This window comes from Phasianus colchicus, unplaced genomic scaffold (assembly GCF_987193195.1).
Source record: "Phasianus colchicus unplaced genomic scaffold, bPhaCol1.hap1.1 HAP1_SCAFFOLD_42, whole genome shotgun sequence".
Lineage (NCBI taxonomy): Eukaryota > Metazoa > Chordata > Aves > Galliformes > Phasianidae > Phasianus > Phasianus colchicus.
Window position 1 is genome coordinate 136,117 of NW_028325222.1, and position 7,164 is coordinate 143,280.

Consider the following 7,164-nt stretch of genomic DNA (forward strand, 5'->3'; position numbering starts at 1 on the left):
GGAAAGCAGTATTCTTGAGATGAAACGTGAGGTATTTCTAAGAGTCCTGGTATTTCTGGGAGAAAATGTCTTGTTTTGGAGAGCCAAAGTCCCATTTTGGGGGCAGAAGCTGGTATTTCTGTGACACTGCCATCTTGATGGGGGTAAGTGTGATCTTGAGGAGTGTAAAGCAGCATTTTGGTTAGAAAATGGGAGCTCTTCCTAAGAGCAGTGCTATTTCTGGGAGAAAAGGAGCTCTACTGGGCATAAAAATGGTGTATCTGTGATAAAATGCCACATTTCTGAAAGAAACTGTCCTCTTGCGGAGTGTAATGCTGTATGTTCCGGAGGAAATGGGAAATATTCAGCAGAGTCCTGGTATTTCTGGGAGAAGAGGTCTGATGTGGGGGGGGGAAGGTGATGTATCTGTGAGAAAGCTGGTGTTTCTGGGAGAAAATGCCAGGTATTGGTGAGGAAACAGATGCTAGAGAGGGAAAAGGCCATCCCTTTGGGAGAGAAGTGGTATTTCTGGGAGAAAATGCCCCAAATCGGGGAGTAAGTGTCATCCTGAGGCGTGTCATGGAGTAGATTTGGGAGGAAATGGAGGTGTTTCACAGAGTAGCGGCACTTCTGGGAGAAAATGTCCTCAGTGGGAAAGACAATGTCCTCTTGAGGGAAGAAAACGGGTCTTTCTTACAGCAAATGTCATCCAATTGGGAGAAAATCTCCTCTCTTGGGGAGAAAAGTGGTCTTTCTGAGAGAAGGTGTCCTCTTCTTGGCTGCAAGTGTCCCATTTGGCATTGTCATGGAGGCTTTTTGGGGAGAAAGCGTGTGGCAGTTGTAAGAGAAGGGGTATTTCTGGGAGCAAATCTCCTCTTTTTGGAAGAGAAGGTGAAATTTCCAAGGGAAAAGTGGCATTTCTGGGAGGAAATGACATAGCTGGGGGAGAAAAGTGGGAACCGGTGGGAAAGAAGATCTTGTACTGGAGAGCAACGGTGGTCTTTTTGGTGTGCCAAGTGGTCTCTTGGGGAGACAACGTGGTAAATAGGGGAGACAATGTCCTCTGGAGGAGTGTCAAGTAGTATTTGGGAGAGCAAACGTCAGGTATTTCTCGGAAACCGGCTGTTTCTGGGAGATAGTAGCAGACTTGGTTGGAAAATGACAGGTGTTTGTGAGAAAGCTGGTATTTTGGGGAAAAAAGGCCGTTTTTTAAAGAATAAGCTGGCATTTCTGGGAGAATATGTCCCATCTTTGGGAGAAAACGGGTGTATGTGGGAGAAAATGTCGTGTATTTGGGAGAAAGCTGGTGTATGTGGGAGAAAAGGCCATTGTGATGGGAGTCAGTGTGATCTTGAGGAGTGGAAAGCAGTATTCTTGAGATGAAACGTGAGGTATTTCTAAGAGTCCTGGTATTTCTGGGAGAAAATGTCTTGTTTTGGAGAGCCAAAGTCCCATTTTGGGGGCAGAAGCTGGTATTTCTGTGACACTGCCATCTTGATGGGGGTAAGTGTGATCTTGAGGAGTGTAAAGCAGCATTTTGGTTAGAAAATGGGAGCTCTTCCTAAGAGCAGTGCTATTTCTGGGAGAAAAGGAGCTCTACTGGGCATAAAAATGGTGTATCTGTGATAAAATGCCACATTTCTGAAAGAAACTGTCCTCTTGCGGAGTGTAATGCTGTATGTTCCGGAGGAAATGGGAAATATTCAGCAGAGTCCTGGTATTTCTGGGAGAAGAGGTCTGATGTGGGGGGGGGAAGGTGATGTATCTGTGAGAAAGCTGGTGTTTCTGGGAGAAAATGCCAGGTATTGGTGAGGAAACAGATGCTAGAGAGGGAAAAGGCCATCCCTTTGGGAGAGAAGTGGTATTTCTGGGAGAAAATGCCCCAAATCGGGGAGTAAGTGTCATCCTGAGGCGTGTCATGGAGTAGATTTGGGAGGAAATGGAGGTGTTTCACAGAGTAGCGGCACTTCTGGGAGAAAATGTCCTCAGTGGGAAAGACAATGTCCTCTTGAGGGAAGAAAACGGGTCTTTCTTACAGCAAATGTCATCCAATTGGGAGAAAATCTCCTCTCTTGGGGAGAAAAGTGGTCTTTCTGAGAGAAGGTGTCCTCTTCTTGGCTGCAAGTGTCCCATTTGGCATTGTCATGGAGGCTTTTTGGGGAGAAAGCGTGTGGCAGTTGTAAGAGAAGGGGTATTTCTGGGAGCAAATCTCCTCTTTTTGGAAGAGAAGGTGAAATTTCCAAGGGAAAAGTGGCATTTCTGGGAGGAAATGACATAGCTGGGGGAGAAAAGTGGGAACCGGTGGGAAAGAAGATCTTGTACTGGAGAGCAACGGTGGTCTTTTTGGTGTGCCAAGTGGTCTCTTGGGGAGACAACGTGGTAAATAGGGGAGACAATGTCCTCTGGAGGAGTGTCAAGTAGTATTTGGGAGAGCAAACGTCAGGTATTTCTCGGAAACCGGCTGTTTCTGGGAGATAGTAGCAGACTTGGTTGGAAAATGACAGGTGTTTGTGAGAAAGCTGGTATTTTGGGGAAAAAAGGCCGTTTTTTAAAGAATAAGCTGGCATTTCTGGGAGAATATGTCCCATCTTTGGGAGAAAACGGGTGTATGTGGGAGAAAATGTCGTGTATTTGGGAGAAAGCTGGTGTATGTGGGAGAAAAGGCCATTGTGATGGGAGTCAGTGTGATCTTGAGGAGTGGAAAGCAGTATTCTTGAGATGAAACGTGAGGTATTTCTAAGAGTCCTGGTATTTCTGGGAGAAAATGTCTTGTTTTGGAGAGCCAAAGTCCCATTTTGGGGGCAGAAGCTGGTATTTCTGTGACACTGCCATCTTGATGGGGGTAAGTGTGATCTTGAGGAGTGTAAAGCAGCATTTTGGTTAGAAAATGGGAGCTCTTCCTAAGAGCAGTGCTATTTCTGGGAGAAAAGGAGCTCTACTGGGCATAAAAATGGTGTATCTGTGATAAAATGCCACATTTCTGAAAGAAACTGTCCTCTTGCGGAGTGTAATGCTGTATGTTCCGGAGGAAATGGGAAATATTCAGCAGAGTCCTGGTATTTCTGGGAGAAGAGGTCTGATGTGGGGGGGGGAAGGTGATGTATCTGTGAGAAAGCTGGTGTTTCTGGGAGAAAATGCCAGGTATTGGTGAGGAAACAGATGCTAGAGAGGGAAAAGGCCATCCCTTTGGGAGAGAAGTGGTATTTCTGGGAGAAAATGCCCCAAATCGGGGAGTAAGTGTCATCCTGAGGCGTGTCATGGAGTAGATTTGGGAGGAAATGGAGGTGTTTCACAGAGTAGCGGCACTTCTGGGAGAAAATGTCCTCAGTGGGAAAGACAATGTCCTCTTGAGGGAAGAAAACGGGTCTTTCTTACAGCAAATGTCATCCAATTGGGAGAAAATCTCCTCTCTTGGGGAGAAAAGTGGTCTTTCTGAGAGAAGGTGTCCTCTTCTTGGCTGCAAGTGTCCCATTTGGCATTGTCATGGAGGCTTTTTGGGGAGAAAGCGTGTGGCAGTTGTAAGAGAAGGGGTATTTCTGGGAGCAAATCTCCTCTTTTTGGAAGAGAAGGTGAAATTTCCAAGGGAAAAGTGGCATTTCTGGGAGGAAATGACATAGCTGGGGGAGAAAAGTGGGAACCGGTGGGAAAGAAGATCTTGTACTGGAGAGCAACGGTGGTCTTTTTGGTGTGCCAAGTGGTCTCTTGGGGAGACAACGTGGTAAATAGGGGAGACAATGTCCTCTGGAGGAGTGTCAAGTAGTATTTGGGAGAGCAAACGTCAGGTATTTCTCGGAAACCGGCTGTTTCTGGGAGATAGTAGCAGACTTGGTTGGAAAATGACAGGTGTTTGTGAGAAAGCTGGTATTTTGGGGAAAAAAGGCCGTTTTTTAAAGAATAAGCTGGCATTTCTGGGAGAATATGTCCCATCTTTGGGAGAAAACGGGTGTATGTGGGAGAAAATGTCGTGTATTTGGGAGAAAGCTGGTGTATGTGGGAGAAAAGGCCATTGTGATGGGAGTCAGTGTGATCTTGAGGAGTGGAAAGCAGTATTCTTGAGATGAAACGTGAGGTATTTCTAAGAGTCCTGGTATTTCTGGGAGAAAATGTCTTGTTTTGGAGAGCCAAAGTCCCATTTTGGGGGCAGAAGCTGGTATTTCTGTGACACTGCCATCTTGATGGGGGTAAGTGTGATCTTGAGGAGTGTAAAGCAGCATTTTGGTTAGAAAATGGGAGCTCTTCCTAAGAGCAGTGCTATTTCTGGGAGAAAAGGAGCTCTACTGGGCATAAAAATGGTGTATCTGTGATAAAATGCCACATTTCTGAAAGAAACTGTCCTCTTGCGGAGTGTAATGCTGTATGTTCCGGAGGAAATGGGAAATATTCAGCAGAGTCCTGGTATTTCTGGGAGAAGAGGTCTGATGTGGGGGGGGGAAGGTGATGTATCTGTGAGAAAGCTGGTGTTTCTGGGAGAAAATGCCAGGTATTGGTGAGGAAACAGATGCTAGAGAGGGAAAAGGCCATCCCTTTGGGAGAGAAGTGGTATTTCTGGGAGAAAATGCCCCAAATCGGGGAGTAAGTGTCATCCTGAGGCGTGTCATGGAGTAGATTTGGGAGGAAATGGAGGTGTTTCACAGAGTAGCGGCACTTCTGGGAGAAAATGTCCTCAGTGGGAAAGACAATGTCCTCTTGAGGGAAGAAAACGGGTCTTTCTTACAGCAAATGTCATCCAATTGGGAGAAAATCTCCTCTCTTGGGGAGAAAAGTGGTCTTTCTGAGAGAAGGTGTCCTCTTCTTGGCTGCAAGTGTCCCATTTGGCATTGTCATGGAGGCTTTTTGGGGAGAAAGCGTGTGGCAGTTGTAAGAGAAGGGGTATTTCTGGGAGCAAATCTCCTCTTTTTGGAAGAGAAGGTGAAATTTCCAAGGGAAAAGTGGCATTTCTGGGAGGAAATGACATAGCTGGGGGAGAAAAGTGGGAACCGGTGGGAAAGAAGATCTTGTACTGGAGAGCAACGGTGGTCTTTTTGGTGTGCCAAGTGGTCTCTTGGGGAGACAACGTGGTAAATAGGGGAGACAATGTCCTCTGGAGGAGTGTCAAGTAGTATTTGGGAGAGCAAACGTCAGGTATTTCTCGGAAACCGGCTGTTTCTGGGAGATAGTAGCAGACTTGGTTGGAAAATGACAGGTGTTTGTGAGAAAGCTGGTATTTTGGGGAAAAAAGGCCGTTTTTTAAAGAATAAGCTGGCATTTCTGGGAGAATATGTCCCATCTTTGGGAGAAAACGGGTGTATGTGGGAGAAAATGTCGTGTATTTGGGAGAAAGCTGGTGTATGTGGGAGAAAAGGCCATTGTGATGGGAGTCAGTGTGATCTTGAGGAGTGGAAAGCAGTATTCTTGAGATGAAACGTGAGGTATTTCTAAGAGTCCTGGTATTTCTGGGAGAAAATGTCTTGTTTTGGAGAGCCAAAGTCCCATTTTGGGGGCAGAAGCTGGTATTTCTGTGACACTGCCATCTTGATGGGGGTAAGTGTGATCTTGAGGAGTGTAAAGCAGCATTTTGGTTAGAAAATGGGAGCTCTTCCTAAGAGCAGTGCTATTTCTGGGAGAAAAGGAGCTCTACTGGGCATAAAAATGGTGTATCTGTGATAAAATGCCACATTTCTGAAAGAAACTGTCCTCTTGCGGAGTGTAATGCTGTATGTTCCGGAGGAAATGGGAAATATTCAGCAGAGTCCTGGTATTTCTGGGAGAAGAGGTCTGATGTGGGGGGGGGAAGGTGATGTATCTGTGAGAAAGCTGGTGTTTCTGGGAGAAAATGCCAGGTATTGGTGAGGAAACAGATGCTAGAGAGGGAAAAGGCCATCCCTTTGGGAGAGAAGTGGTATTTCTGGGAGAAAATGCCCCAAATCGGGGAGTAAGTGTCATCCTGAGGCGTGTCATGGAGTAGATTTGGGAGGAAATGGAGGTGTTTCACAGAGTAGCGGCACTTCTGGGAGAAAATGTCCTCAGTGGGAAAGACAATGTCCTCTTGAGGGAAGAAAACGGGTCTTTCTTACAGCAAATGTCATCCAATTGGGAGAAAATCTCCTCTCTTGGGGAGAAAAGTGGTCTTTCTGAGAGAAGGTGTCCTCTTCTTGGCTGCAAGTGTCCCATTTGGCATTGTCATGGAGGCTTTTTGGGGAGAAAGCGTGTGGCAGTTGTAAGAGAAGGGGTATTTCTGGGAGCAAATCTCCTCTTTTTGGAAGAGAAGGTGAAATTTCCAAGGGAAAAGTGGCATTTCTGGGAGGAAATGACATAGCTGGGGGAGAAAAGTGGGAACCGGTGGGAAAGAAGATCTTGTACTGGAGAGCAACGGTGGTCTTTTTGGTGTGCCAAGTGGTCTCTTGGGGAGACAACGTGGTAAATAGGGGAGACAATGTCCTCTGGAGGAGTGTCAAGTAGTATTTGGGAGAGCAAACGTCAGGTATTTCTCGGAAACCGGCTGTTTCTGGGAGATAGTAGCAGACTTGGTTGGAAAATGACAGGTGTTTGTGAGAAAGCTGGTATTTTGGGGAAAAAAGGCCGTTTTTTAAAGAATAAGCTGGCATTTCTGGGAGAATATGTCCCATCTTTGGGAGAAAACGGGTGTATGTGGGAGAAAATGTCGTGTATTTGGGAGAAAGCTGGTGTATGTGGGAGAAAAGGCCATTGTGATGGGAGTCAGTGTGATCTTGAGGAGTGGAAAGCAGTATTCTTGAGATGAAACGTGAGGTATTTCTAAGAGTCCTGGTATTTCTGGGAGAAAATGTCTTGTTTTGGAGAGCCAAAGTCCCATTTTGGGGGCAGAAGCTGGTATTTCTGTGACACTGCCATCTTGATGGGGGTAAGTGTGATCTTGAGGAGTGTAAAGCAGCATTTTGGTTAGAAAATGGGAGCTCTTCCTAAGAGCAGTGCTATTTCTGGGAGAAAAGGAGCTCTACTGGGCATAAAAATGGTGTATCTGTGATAAAATGCCACATTTCTGAAAGAAACTGTCCTCTTGCGGAGTGTAATGCTGTATGTTCCGGAGGAAATGGGAAATATTCAGCAGAGTCCTGGTATTTCTGGGAGAAGAGGTCTGATGTGGGGGGGGGAAGGTGATGTATCTGTGAGAAAGCTGGTGTTTCTGGGAGAAAATGCCAGGTATTGGTGAGGAAACAGATGCTAGAG